The 15932-nt window shown below is 32.2% G+C and overlaps 1 long non-coding RNA gene across 1 annotated transcript; it reads right to left on the bottom strand.

Annotated features, from left to right (window-relative positions):
• Positions 1 to 1355: 1355 nt before the first annotated feature.
• LOC132757295 (uncharacterized) lies at positions 1356 to 15714 on the bottom strand. The gene is made up of 3 exons (XR_009629430.1): positions 15652 to 15714; positions 3930 to 4019; positions 1356 to 1459 (listed from the first exon to the last, which is right to left on the bottom strand). It is a non-coding gene; the product is annotated as an uncharacterized LOC132757295 (long non-coding RNA).
• Between the last annotated feature and the right edge of the window lie 218 nt (positions 15715 to 15932).

Genomic DNA, 15932 nt, shown 5'->3' with positions numbered 1-15932 from the left:
AAACAGTACGTCAACAACCTTGATTAACATATCATTATCCAAACGTCGAGTAAGTAGAGATGTTTATGAAGCACTTTTGCACCGGTATCTATTATGGTCAGTGTACATTGAAATGATATTTACATTTTAACTTTAAAATCAATAGGGGTCATCTACTAGTACTATCTGAGATGCATCAACCTATCATGTATGATGTGTCTAAGCTCTATTATTTGCACAACCCTTGCTTGACTTGTCGTTCATTGGGAAGTTTGACTGTCCTTCTTAGTATTTATAATTATCAATGCTCATATTCAGCGAACCTATTGTGACCCGAGTCATATGTATGATGTGCAAAGCAGGCATATAATGACAGTTATATACATGATCTAACCATGAGCCCTAGATACGCGTCTTAAAAATTGGATTTTTTTAAGTCCAATGGCCGGGTCATTACTATGTCAAGATTGCTCAATTTTACCCAAAATAGAACATTATCTAAATAATCTTTGGATGAATTTGTATACCAAATTTCATTTCAGTATGTGCAGCCTCTGCTACGAAAATAAACGGAAACCGCAAATAAGTTGAGTTTTTATTATGTCAAATGGGGCATAACTCTGTCTAAGACTATTTGATCATGCCTAAAACAAATCATGATATAATCTTTTGATGAATCAGTATCAAATTTGATTTCGGTCTTATAAAGTTCTGCAACGAAATAAACAAACACAGCAAATAATCGGATTTATACAAGTTCAAGGGGCAAAACTCTATTAGATATTGCTCGTTGTTACCACAAAACAGAAATTTTCCTACATATGTTTATGATTAATATGTGTATATACATTCTTTTGAATGTGTGCAATCTTTTAAAAGACAAAGAACGGAACTGCTGGCGGATAGACCGTCCCATAGATAACTGCAAAGCAATATGCCCTGCCTTTTCTAAAGTACATGAAAATATATACCCTCCTTTCTAATGATGATTTACAGGAACATTCAATTGGTTGTTTGCTTGCTTCTCTGAACGTTAGCAAAAATATATCATTGTTTTCGGATGATGTCGCCCTGAAAGCAGACAATAGCCTTTTTTTTAAACAATATTGTTTAGTATATCGATAAAAATATGAAAAAATATACAACTTAACGAAAATCTTCTCAGAACATGAATTTTAGGGTGTTTACACAAATCTTGGCTTATACCATAACCAAGAGAAGAACTTAACCTTCCTATAAAATTATCAAACAACTGGTCTTTAGTTTCTTACATGTGATGTACCATTAAAAATCTATTTTACATATTATTTACTTTATGATTTTTATGTACAAATTATATGACAAGTGAATAACGAGAAGAAATACTTGAATACAAACCTTCCAAAATTGCATATGGGGTAAGATATTTTTAAGGTCTTTGCACTCACATCTGAATACACATATAAATTCCCTTCTGAGATGACAACATATTGATCTTTCCCTGTGATATATAAATGATAAATCGTTTTGTATTGGCACAAACATGTAGCTTACAAAGAGCCATCCGATATCAGAATTGTGTAACATAACATGTGCGCTATTTTGATAAGAATACAGAACGCGCTGTTGACGTTGTCAAAATTCTCCATGGCGATGTATTTATGTTGTATGTAGATACTGTTAAAATAAAAAGTTTCTCACAGTCCACTTACTGTTTGTAAATGTGTTCGCTAGATATGTTTATTTTTGCTGACAAAACTCTTTCAACATATGTATTGTTTTAGATTAAAAAATAAGAAGTATATGAACTTTCGGACATCTCTCATATATCAGTGGGGATACCAAGAGAGGTTATAAACAGATACGTTACGATCATTTCCCGTGAGTCTCTGAAACAAAACGTTACGCATAAGTCGTTAAAGACCATTTCAGTAAATGGACTAAATATTTTGCAGTTCCAGTCCCAAGTGTAGAGACTACTTCACGAGTAATAACAATTATAAAAGCTTATAGGTTATGGGCACAACGAAAACATGCCACATTTTAATTTAAAATTGTTTATAGAACTATTTTAATTACTGGAAGTGAAAAGATCAAGAACATAAAAAATGGCGGAAACGCCGGGAAATTTATAAAACCTCTTCCTGGAATGATAGGAGCCAACCTACAAATGGACAACAGAGTGGAATTTTAAATTTGGATGTTAAGCTGATGCTTACAGGGCTTTAAAATAAATAACAGTACACAGCTTAGATCAAATATTGTAAAGTTAGGAAGTCAAGTATATTATAATGTTACATTGAAATCAAAGATATCCTGCACTTAAAATACCTTGCATTTGTTTACTTCTGAATGTCTGTTAAAAGCAACCCGCGACCCATTGAAGCGTGCAAACTCTAGAGTAAGAGTTTACATTTTGTGAATGGCTGAACAGTCAATCAATATATACGCAGGATATAAAAAGTACTCCATCGCTTATACAAAAACACAAGCATTATATCAAGTGTATTTCTACTGCAACATTTGTACATTTGTCATTTGGTAAAAAAACTGAACGTGTGAACCACGTCAAACACGGTCTATTCAACACCCTCAGCGATGATTATAAAAGTAATTTTTGAAAGCAATGAAATTGTGAACGAAAGCACAAGTCTGGTACAAAATATGAATCATTATTTAGTTACTGAAAGTGATAAAGCAATATTATGCAAAAAGAAAGTGCAAAAATATTCACAAAAGGAAGACAAAACAAAGCCGAAGAGAAAACATTCATATTGAAACAGGCAGCAATGCCTAATTGCATTGACAGTAGGTCAAACTTTCCGAGGAGGACATTCTGTCACAAATATTAAATGGCGTCGGTCTGTTACCTTACAGATCACAACAACTAACATCTATGATCCTGTTAAATTGCCTATAACAATGAATAGCCCCACTGATCTTACTGTAGCAGTATCCATAGACAAATGTGATAAAGGCTTGATATATAAACAGAAGAAAACATTAATAGATAGAAAATAGAAATAATAAACTGACAAAAATATCTTGTTATCAAACAAATTATTAAAGATGTAAAAATGAAAATACAATTGTCAGATAATAATGTTAAAATAATGAAAGTACATCAGAAATGTAAGAAATGAAAGTACATCATATCATTGTTTCTGTTTCTGCAGTATTCTGCCAGACACTATATATTTTAGTGTCATTTACGATATCACGCTTTCTACCAAATGATATCAGTTTTTGTGGAATTCTTTAAGCATATAAAGCAGGTTTTAGAATTTGAGTGAGTTGATTTCGTTTATTGAGTAGATAAAGTCGAGTTTTATTGTGTCATCAAAGCTGTATAAGTGAGACGCTTTAACAAAGCAGACCTTTAATAGTGTATGCTATAGATTATAAATGATAAAAAATGAAGATAATATTTCTTTTTGAGAATGGCAAAAGTAGTTTATTAGAAACAATATTTTATTTTGTCAAACACTCTACATTTGATATTTGTATAAGATAAAGATGTAAATATGAAATGAAAATAGTAACAGAAATGTGAGACCTTTCGTCCCTGGCATTGGACACTATTTTACAAAAGAACGTCATTTAAACAAACTGTTTCAAACAAATTATTTGATGTCAAATATATCGTCTCTGTTGTGTTAGGGAGACTGTACTAATTAAGTGTAGGGTAACCCCTCGATTTGACAAAACTTTATAGCGGTTTTTATGAAGAAAATGTCTCTTGCCAAATATTTTTGTTCCGAGAAGCAGATTTTAAAACTTAATTTAACGCTTTTATAACAGGCTGAAAAACCATTTTACACACTTTGTAACGGGCCTCTAAAGATCATTCATTTATTTTTTTAAATCTCAATCCAATTATTAAGGAAGAACGTACTACTATCACAAAGAAAACAAAACAAAACAAAAACGTTTGAGTACTTTTTGATAAAAGAGTTAAAGATGATACTTACAACGCTTTCTCTTTCCATGCTTGCTTATGCATTTGATCTTTAAATGTCCACTGAATTTATATTGACTTTCATGTAGATAAGTCGCTGCACCTTTATGAAGACAATTGAACTAAATTGATATCAACATCGAGCGCAATGAAAATGTTATCAAATACTTGATTATCTTTATTATACAAATGTTGAAAGAACTTGAAAAAGCATGACTTTCTTATTCAAATCATTTCCTTTTCTATTGTTTAGAATGATTTACCCCAGGCCATACATATACATTACAATTTCAAACATTTCTTAAATGCACTATTCAATATCATTTGAAATGTCAGATTGATAAATCATATGTATATATAAAGGCTCGTTTAAAGTGAGCGTTTTAATGTTTATGATATCAAAGCTCTACGTATAAAAAATGTGTTCCTTTGTTCATTTTTATAGCTCATTGTTCGATTGAAATATCACTTTTTAATTAACAGTTACAAAGTTACAACAAAATTACGTTTTCCTCCTACAGTAAAGACGAACGTCAAATATGACCTATACTGTGTCGGTGTGACGTAAAACCAAATCAGACAAACAACAAACGTACGACTAGAGTTTGTTAGCTTCACGTAGCCGTTGAGCGTCTGACTTTATATTTCAAGAACTAGCGACTGTTTCCCGCGTTTTAATGAAATAACTGATTTTTTAAGTTCCAATGCACGCTATGAAAGAAGAATATATATTTGACGTTCGTGAATATGGAATGCATTTATATATATGAAAGAAAGAAAGTCGTCAGCGGGCAAATTTACATCGAAAAATCACACATACATCGGAACGCCGCAGCACGTGTCGCGTAATTATCGCACGCATGCTAATAATATTGCCATGCATTTGTGTTGTTGTTTTTTTTTCCTTTTCGTGATAGACCTTATACATATATATTTTTTTAATTGTATTTGTTTATATATCAACAAAAATGTCAATAGATTTTAGTTCCTGAACTTATCTGTACGAATTTAGGTAGAGCGCGACGGTCCCCCTTTGCGAACTTTCGATAAGCGTCCTACAAATTTGCATGTGAAAAGTTGACTATTTGTAAGATGATTAGATTCCGTTTATTTTATACCAATTGTTTCAGCCCTCTTTGTACCGTTACATGACGTCAAAATTGACTTCAAAAGCCGGTTTTTGAACATGACGTTTTTGCGTATCCTTGGAATCTGTGCACACTTTTATATCTCCCCACCTTTTGCGTGATTTTTGTAAAATTCGACGTATGCAGATAGTTTGAGACTTCAAAGTGCGGCAATAATGTTTAGTTTATCATGAGCATTTTCATAGAGTTTTGCTGGTCCTACATAGTTATATAAAGACAGCAACACCAATGCAATTCCGTTCCATCGCAAAGCTACGGAAGCCATTGAGGCCGTTTTGAGTAAGAAATTAGAACTTATATGTTAGATCTTAGGACTTAGGTCTTAGTTCTTAGAACTAGAGGTTCCGTAAAGACGGAAAACGCCATTTTGTACGCAAGATAGGCATGAAGATGTTGTCAGGTAAACCTCTTATTAATTTTTTTTAAAATTTTATATTGTATTGTAAAGAATTGCAGAGATATAGCTATTATGTTAAAAACTTATGTGATTTTATCTGTATAACTAAAAAAGCGTGATGAAAAACAACCAGTTTCAATAAGAGACAAGGAAGGCTTTTTAACCCATTGAAGTTATTTTAGCCAATCCTTGCAGCAAAAAAGACCTACGATGAGGGACGCAAGCGTCAACACTGATATCTGTTGCCTGTCTTAGTGTGTAATTCCCTAACTTTGGAACAGTTTTTAAAATTGTATTATTGTCAGTTTGGTTGGTTTCGTAATGTGAACCCAATCATTTGATTATTTTTCCTATTGCAGAATCCTATTTATTTATTTCAGAACGACAAAAATAGTGCCTACATGGGCATGGCTGATTAGATTTTGCTGCTATAACACCAGTAATTAGTGTTGTGATCATGGATTTAGCTGTCATTCTCAGAAGGGCACATTTAACAAGATTAACGGGTACAGTCGACGCATTATAGGCCTCAAAGTATCAAACAGCAACAACTCGCCCGCAATGATAGCGTCATACTTCATTGACGCATTTAACGAATTAAGCAGTGTACAGAAATGATTATCAAAGTTTTAAGTTCATCATTCTGATTTAATTTTCAAGTGTAAATGCATGTATGTTTTGAATATAACTGAAGGATAAAGACACTTTTTAATATTTTAACAATATGTTTAAAAATAAGTATTTTGTTAACCCTTTATTGTGTTTGTTTTATTTTATCTGAACCATGCTTAAGAACATCCGTTGTACACTTTACAGCCTTGGGCGTGAGGGATGTTACACTTATTCATTATCACTCATGTATAGACTTAATCAAACCGAGTCCGCAATTCTTATGCTATTTTGTTGTTATTAATGCTTTCGAGGGATCACTTTGTTTCCAGAATTTTGGAGTTTCCACAATATAAGAGAATTATGTTGGAACTAGATTTTATTGGATTTTACCATGACTTCAGCATTTATTGACCTTTTTGTCTCATGGTATCCCTGAGTTCAAAGGAACTTCTTTTTTTTATAAATAGTCGATGAACACCAACATATACCATTGATCTTTACCATAAATATTATTGTAACAGCGCTGTAAGTATTAACTGTTTCCTGAGTGTGCATAGGGGTATGCCATTGACATGTTTTTGTTGAGATTGTGATATTATTTTTGTTATAAATGAGATAAGTGTCTGGTATCATGTTTTGAAGTTCACTGTAACTTGAATAAAGTTTCATGTTTGAGAACAGAGTTACCTTTCCTTCATAAATATATTTTGAGTGTGTTCTAAAAACTAAGTTCTAATGTCTTGGTTCTAATATCTAAGTTCTAAGATAGAATGATGTCCCTTTGTCACCTTAGAAAATTGTAGCAAATTGCAATTGTTTTTCAATACTACATAACTAAAGACAAAATTTTGTCTTTTAATTTACTTATATATCATGGTAACCCCAATCAGTATCAAACCGCTGATAATTTCATCAAAAGTTAATACAAAAGTGCACTTAGTTAAATTAAGGCTATTATTATCTTTCATTTAAGTGGCCACAGTGATCTTGACCTAGTAGAAATGGAAACACGGAAGGATTTACGGCTAATGCAAAGTGCACATACATGTTATTTTAAATGTAGAATAAACACACACTTTGATTGGACAATTTATTGAAGCTTTGACTCCCATTAACATCTTGAAACAGATCAATAGTTTTTTCAAAAATATTCCTGGCATCATTTAGCACAAATGATATATTAAGAACACACAGGTTGAAGTGTCTGTAATCACATAAATCTTTTGTTAGAATTACAATATATAATTAACAATATATTTAGCATAGTAGTTTATAAATAATATAATTTATAATTAATAATTATGAATGCCAACACAAAACCCAATTGCATGGTTATTGTAAGTCATTGTCAAAATGTTCCACAATTATATGTAAAACTTCAAGGTTCGTTTAATGGCTTTCCGTTATTCGACGACAATACTCGAACAAGTTTTTCCGTGTCAATGGGACCCTTTAAGTGATCCATTAAGTTTTTTATGTCTCCTTGATCAACACGATGACCACAGTTATGCCACCATATAGATTCCATGTACAAAATACATTTTATCCGGTCTTCCGAAAGGTATTTAAAATTATTTTGTGTTTAGCTTGTCACGTAGAGTTCTGCTTAGATCAAATCCATAAACATCTTTAGACATTTCATGTGTACAGGATTTGTGATCAATAAGATCCTTAAAAAATGAAATCCGTCAGTGCAACCTTGTTTACGAAATAATCCGTACCAGGATTCTTAACGCTGATTTGCTACACACTTTCCATACATAAAACACTTTCTGAAAAAATGTTGCAGCAATGCTAGTGTTGAATTTTCAGCTCTTCTTATGTCTCTGCGTAGTATGACGTTATCACTGCCGGCGGGTTGTCGCTGTTTGATACTGTTTAAGCCATACAATGAGTGGACTGCACAGATTGCTCCTAGGATGCACATTCAACATGGATTTAACTTGTCGTAACCATTCACATGCCACACAAAGTTAATGAGTTCTAGTCTTGTTAAATGCGCCCCTTCGAGAATGATAACTCAATCTGTGATTACAACACTCGTTACTGGTGTAATAACAAAAAGCCAAATTCCAAACTCCCATGCTAATTTAAAGTCAATTTTAATAATCCAGAAATGAGATAAAGAAAACTCTGCAATTGGAAAAATAATCCAATTATTTTAATACATATTAGAAAACCGATTTTTTAAATTATTATAAAACTATTAGATACACAATTTTAAATACTGTTTCAAATTCGATAATTGGGGAATACATAAATACAGGCAACAGATATACCAGTTTCAAAGCTTGTGTCCCTCATCAAAGAAATCTTTGGTAGCCATGTTCGGCTAAAATAGCTAGAACTGGCTAAAACAGCTACTTATGAAGTTAATTTGTCCCCGCTTGTTGAAGTAAGCTTGGTTGACCTTTGTCTCCTGTTGAAATCGGTTGTTATTTTACCAGGTCCTTATATATAATATATAATAACTTAATCTTTAAACGTTCTAGCTATATATATGTAGTTCTTTAAATTGAAACTAGAATTAAAGAAATAAAATAAAAGTTTATCTCACTTCCATAGTATTGTCTATATTGCAGTAATTATGGCGATTTCCCGCCTATACGGAACCTCTATGTTCTAAAAGCTAAGACCTGAGTTTTTAGATCTAAGTTCTAAGATCTAACATCTAAGTTCTAACTTTGTACTCAAAACGGCCTCAATAGTCTTCCGTACAAAGCGCTTAATTTCAGATAAAAAAGCAAATTTAAATCTAAATTTTAGCTTGAGCTTCAGGTGTTGATATTTTGTGAAAACACCCAGTGATTTATCAAAAAGGGTAGGGGAAATGATGTACCAAAAGATTTGAGTAGTTGAATCCTATTTATTTTAGGCATTTAGACTGCGTATACATTTTAAGGGACGTTAAAAGAAAAACAAATATTCAATTTTTCCTTAGTTAATAAAACGCTTTTTAAGGTAGTATTGACACTAAAAGGAACTGTAAAATGGACAATATATGGCCATAATATGCCTTCTAAGACACCTCTATGCAAACTTTTAATAAAACTTACCATATGGTTTATGGGTAATGGATATTTTTCTGATCTTAATCTTTGCTATTTCAGGGGCTATTTTACAGAAATGAGGAAACTCTAAAAAATCTACAATATCATCCTTATGAAAAATATTTTCACATTAATTGTTGATAAGAATCATATAGAAACATTCAGCCTACAATCCACATAAGCAAATTGCTTGTTTTTCACTTTAAATATATTTATACTAACATAAAATTAATTTACAGTATCAAAAATATTTAAAACAAACATATATGACAGTAAACAAAATTATAATTTTATATTTTACAAAGGTGCAATCAAATAATAACATTATTGGATGAAAAATTTGATCGGAAAATTTAAAAAATACAGAAGGCACATTCATTTTTGGCAAAGTTTTACGGCGCTGTTAAAATTCTAATACATGTCGCCTGGTTCTCAATTATGTTGAATAATTGGTCAAAATCAATCATTGTTATATGATGGGTTCGTAGTACAAACAGACACCAGATAAATGTAATAATTAAAAATTCAGTGATTGCCGGATTTTGTATCTTCATCATGAAATTTACCATTTTTTTACAATTTTATTCATGAATTCACGCATTTCCAGGCTTCTATCTGAATTGTCGATTTTTCAACCTTCACAATTTTCAATTGGATCCTGTTAAAACATTAATGTAATGGTCTAACACGGGAAAATTGTAGAAATGCAGCCAATAGTCAGCACGCAAAATTTTGTAGAAATATATTGATAAACGAAAAAGTTATAGGGACATAAATGGTGCACACTTATAAAAGTTGTTAAGTGTATATCGTTTTGTGTGCGTCTGCGTATTTCTTTGTTAAAGTGTGCATAATTATAATGTTCGTTCGTTTAGCGTGTAACGTGCATGCTTTTTTTTCCAGGGCGTGCGTTTTGCGTGTTAACTGAAACGTTCAATCTACTGTATTGTTTGATTTTATTAACAAGTCAATAGCTTGGTCAATGCACATACTATATTAATCTTCGATATCTGTTTGGTAAGTTCCGCGAGATGTACGCGGTAAGCTGTGATTTAATTTGTATCTGTAAAGAAATTAATCTGAGCATTATATCGCAATAGGTTAAACTACATGTTCATTATTTCTCACTGCGGTACTTGTTTTAAGATCGAGACTGCGTAGGTCATGCTTTTTTTCTTATTTATATCTTCAACATTGAGGCTTTTATTTTTTATGCGGCTCGTTTTGTATTATAATGTTTTGCACTTATTATGGTAACGTCTATACTCCTTTTAAATAACATGGGGATTAAAATCAAAAGATGTAATTTCAATGCCGAAAAACACAATACTAATCGAGACAAAACATTGTTTCTAAATTGTTTCATATCCGTGCAGACAATTATGCAAGCACTCTGCCATTTCCATTGAAATATACTGCAAACTAAAGACAGTGTAGTTCTAAAACAATGGCATCAGTAGGGATCGAACCACAGACCTCTCACATATCAGGCATTGTGAGGATGACCGTGTTACTTTTAAAACATTTGATATATACTCCATATTAATTATCGTAAACTACACGGACAAAACTGAAGTGGGATCGGATATTTAAATGAGTACTATGAGGATATTTTTTCGTTTGCGTGAAATATGGAATATATTTTCACGAAACATGATAAAATGCCACATATATGTGGCATTTATCATGTTGTGTGAAAATATATACCATATTTCACAAAAAACGAAAAAATAACCTTTTTATTTAATTTCGTTATCAATGAAAATGGTAACGAACCCCCTTGCTTGCTACCAACTGCAATTGTACAGCGCTCAGTAATTATGCGTAAGCACGCGCTGCTTGGCGCTACATTGTGACGTCATGTAAACAACTCTTTAAACGTCTGTACAGCGTTAATTACTGAATTAAAGATATTGGTGTTCGGATTAATTTTCTTAGACCATTTTCTATCATGCTAGATAATTTTCAAAACAATATTCAAGAAAAATGTGTTTTGTATTTATCAGATTTTTCAAACAAAACGGCGAAAGAAGTCCCTTAAAATAAATATGAGTTTTGACTCCGCCCACTTTCATATTTATATTTCATATTTATTTTAAAAAAATATGAAATATATTTGACTGATATAACACCATATTTCATGGGTAAAATTAAATAATATCATGTATTCATAATTGACCGGTAAAAACAAACACACTATAGTTGATGCTAACTGTAAATATTTGTTGGCTTGGTTTAAATAATTTTGTAATGTTGATTAAAAGGATGTGAAATTTTTATTTTTGGTTTTGTCATTTAAACACAACTTGAAATAGAAGTTGAGTCCATGATATAGACAAAAGACAAAAATCATGTATTACCTATTGAACATTAACGAGGACTTTACCAACAAGTACATGTAGTATCAGCGCATGTGGCGACAACAAGGGCCAATCATAGGAAATAAAGCGAGTAAAATCCGATTGTTCATTCTGTTACTGTTTTATCGCATTACCATCACGACATTTGCTTGGAGATTTACTGTCCCTCGCAATACCTGCATTATTAAAGCTAAAATTAGACTATTTTTATGCTCCCCGAAAAATTTTGGGGGAGCATATAGTCGCTGCCTTGTCCGTCCGTCATTCCGTCCGTCCGTCCGAGCAAACATTTTGGGTTTAGGGGCTATATAACAGTAAAGAGAACAAAAGAGAACAATAGGTTCATTCCGTGATCAAAGGGTTTCGGGGCTAGTAGCCCTTAAGAAAACAAAGAAAATAACAAAGAAAATAGCCCCTAAACCCAAAATGTTGGAACGTTCGTCCGTCCGTCCGCTTTTCTTGTCCGGGACATTACTTTGAAATAACAAGAGGTATCAACATGAAACTTGTAGGTAGATAGATCTCATTGAGTAGGTGTGCTGTGCACAAGAACCGTAACTCTGCCTTGCCTACTTTATGAATTATTCCCCTCTGTTTATTTTTACACTTTGAACTTTGTCCGAAAGATAACTCTCTAAAAGTATAAGAGGTATTAACATGAAACTTTGTAGGTAGATAAATCTCATTGAGTAGGTGTGCAGTGCACAAGAACCGTTACTCTGCCTTGGCTTATTTTTGAATTATCCCCTTTGTTTATTTTACACTTTGAACTTTGTCCGTGACACAACTCTAAAACTATAAGAGGTATCAACATGAAAATTTGTAGGCATATAGATCTCATTAAGTTAGTGTGCAGTGCACAAGAACCGTTACTCTGCCTTGCCTTATTTTTGAATTATCCCCTTTGTTTATTTTACACTTTGAACTTTGTCCGTGACACAACTCTAAAACTATAAGAGGTATCAACATGAAAATTTGTAGGCAGATAGATCTCATTGAGTAAGTGTGCAATGCAGAAGAACCGTAACTGAGCTTTGCATAATTGTTTTATTATTCCCCTTTGTTTATTTTCACACTTTGAACTTTGTCCGGGACATAACACTAAAACTATTAGAGGTATCAACATGAAACTTTGTTGGTAGATAGATCTCATTAAGTAGGTTTGCAGTGCACAAGAACTGTTACACTGTCTTGCCTACTTTTGGAGTTATTGCCCTTTGTTCATTTTGACACTTTGACATTTGTCCGGGACATGACTCTAAAATTATAAGAGATATCAACATGAAACTTTGTAGACAGATAGGTCTCATTGGGTAGAAGTGCAGTGCTTAAGAATCATTACTCTGCCTTGCCTTATTTTGAAGTTATTGCCTTTTGTTTATTTTTACTTTTTGACTTTTGTCCGGGACATAACTTTAAAACTATTAGAGATATCAACATGAAACATTGTATGCAGCTAGATATCATTGGATAGAACTGCAATGCTTAAAGAACCTTAACAAAGCCTGGTCTAACTTTGGAGTTATTGTCCTTTGTTCATTTTTACACTTTGGATTTTACTCGGGGCATAGCTCTGAAACTATAAGAGATATCATCAGAAAACTTTATAGATAGATATATCTCATAGAATAGAAGTGAAGTGCAAAAAAAAACAACATAACTCCTCCTTGCCTAATATTGGAGTTTTTGCCCTTTGTTCATTTTGCCTGTGTCCAGAACCTTCTAGGGGAGCATCACCCGGTTCAACCGGTTCTTGTTTAATAAATACACAGAAATACACATATTATGTGCCTCCGATCCATTGCTGTCGAAGTAATAGTGATCCCGTTTTCCTTATTCGGCGTCAAAGCCCTGTCATTATCGCAGGCTTGGACTTAAATAGTCAAAAAGTTACTGAGACGGAGTTGTCCCTTTCGCAGACATTAACAGAAATCGAGATGTTTTAAGTAACATAGGTCTACTGACATGAATGATTTAGTAAATGATGTACAACTGGATCATTTCGGCACTTCTTATTGCTTGACTTTGACCTAGGTTTATAAGAAAAACTTAGAATTAAGAAAAAAATTAAACGCTTTGGAGAAAGATTTCCGACGCGGACCTTGACGCGCAGGTACAATGTCAAATATCAAATAACACGGAACAAAACATGGAATGGGCTAACAATACATTTGAGGCGTTTTGGAAAGCAAAGTCTTGTAAAAATCAATGTTTGAGGGACTGGAAATAAAAACCTATTTTTAAGTTAGTGGACAATTTTTAGATCGAAATATTTATCACCTTTCCAGCTCAATTTTTCAAAATAAGAAATCTTCTAGGTAAGAATTCTCGTGTATATCTTACAGTTATATCTCGTACACGTATTTAAAAACTAGCGAATATGTAGTGAATTCTACTTAATTTACCTCCGGTATATTACAAATTGGCATGATATATATTGATTTTCAGAACAGTTATTTTGAAAAAAATGAAGTGTTGCAACTTTTTTAGAATGTAATGAACTTATATCTAAGTGTTTTAGATTTCAATTAAGCATTAAAGATCTTAAATTCATAAACATTAGCTAATTTAAAAAACAAACAAAAATATCAAGAAGTTACAAAATAGTTGGTTCTTAAGCAACTGTTTATTTTAATTTCCCAAGCAACCGAATGATAATTTAGCAAGCAACCGTACATTGAGGAAACAACACCAATAACGATGTCTTCATATTTTTCTAAACCACTCTGCGCAATCTAAATGTTAATTTGTATAATAATATAATTGATGAATCTCTAATGCACATATTATTTTATAAATTTTTAATCGGCCAAATCTCAATAAATATTACAAAAAAGCGTAAAAATTTTATATTATTGTTTAAAGATTTCAAGTACCCTGTGATTGACCTATCTTCTCCTTTACATATTGTGTTATAGCCCACATCAGGATCAACGTAAATGCATAAATATTTTTACGGATGCTCACTTTTTTTTAGATCCATATCCTTTGCATACCTGAGATGTATTAGAACGTACACGTTTTTTTCTTTCCCCCAAACTTGGTGATTGAACGACTACAACGTTATATATAGTTTTCAAATTTTGTTGTTTCAACAACTCGACATCAAATCAGCGTAGAAACCCTTAAACTCTTTCTTAGAAAAAAGAATGATCAATGTTTATAAAAGACTGAAACTTCATTGAAGACTAAAAAACAAATAAATATACAACCTTTGAATGTTCAATATACAGTAAATTTACTATAAACTTCATTAACTTGTCAATTTAACTTTTGACAATTTATTGTAAATAATTAAGAACTATTCAGATGTTCAAAAATCATCTGCAAAAAAAAAAAATGAGTGCTATTTTTAAAACAATTATTTTGTGTCAAGTTTGGGGTGTAAACCTAAGAATTTTTTGCTTTTCGATTGTTAATATTACCGTATTTTGCCCCCCCCCCCCAAAAAAAAACAATTAAAAAACAATGAAAATCAATGGAATATATTTAATATTGCTTACTGGTACATATTTATACTCTCAAAAATACTTTTTATATACATTACAGTTTTCAGTTAAAGGGTTTAACGTAAGAAACTATATCAGTCTGAACGGTGTCTATCGGCTATTCAACGCTGGTTTGGAGTTTTGATGCGTAGAAATTGACCACGAATGTCGTTTGCCTGAGTGGCCAATTTTTTCGCATTTAAAAGACACAACCGGTGTTAAATAGCCGATAAACACCGCTCAGATCGATATTTTTTCGATTATAACAAGACACAATAAGAAGGATCACTAAGCTATTTTTTCAAGCGGATATCACTTCCGGATATCACTTCCGTAAAAACCTGTTCGATTTCGCACCCTTCTTTTGCTAAGATATAGAAATTATTAAACACAAGTGATAATAATACAAATAATAATAATAATAATAATAATAATGATTTTTTTTCCGTCGCGAACCGTAAAATGTATTAAAAACGCGTAAAGCCGTTATAATATTGGAAATTGCGAAAAACGTACACGATTAACGACGTTGAAGTCGTTATCTGTAAAAATGGCACCGGCTATAAGAAGAGAAACATTGTATTCGTTTCAATACGTAATACCGTTTCGTTGCAAAAATTAACCCGGTGTCTAAAGACTGTTGGGTTCTCCCCCTTGATAAGTTTATATTGAATGCTTACCTGTTTCTGGTGCACTTTTACTTGTTGAGATGGCACGATATTCCTGATGCATGACACAATCCTGTGAAATATAACAGTTTTAATCAATTTAATTTAATTTAATTATTACAATGACAAAACAAAGTGAAAAACATACAGACGTCCTTTAAGTTCAATTAATTTTAAAGTACGATAAATAAATTATAGGTTTATATAAAGATAACAATGCTTATAATTTCAAATAAAAGCAAAAAGGAAATCCCAAAAAATATGAACCCCTTAAGAATGGTCCAAACGGTAAA

Source organism: Ruditapes philippinarum, unplaced genomic scaffold (assembly GCF_026571515.1).
Source record: "Ruditapes philippinarum isolate M1 unplaced genomic scaffold, ASM2657151v2 ctg3737_1_1_1_1, whole genome shotgun sequence".
Taxonomy (NCBI): Eukaryota; Metazoa; Mollusca; class Bivalvia; order Venerida; family Veneridae; genus Ruditapes; species Ruditapes philippinarum.
This window is presented reverse-complemented; position numbering and strand designations above follow the sequence as displayed.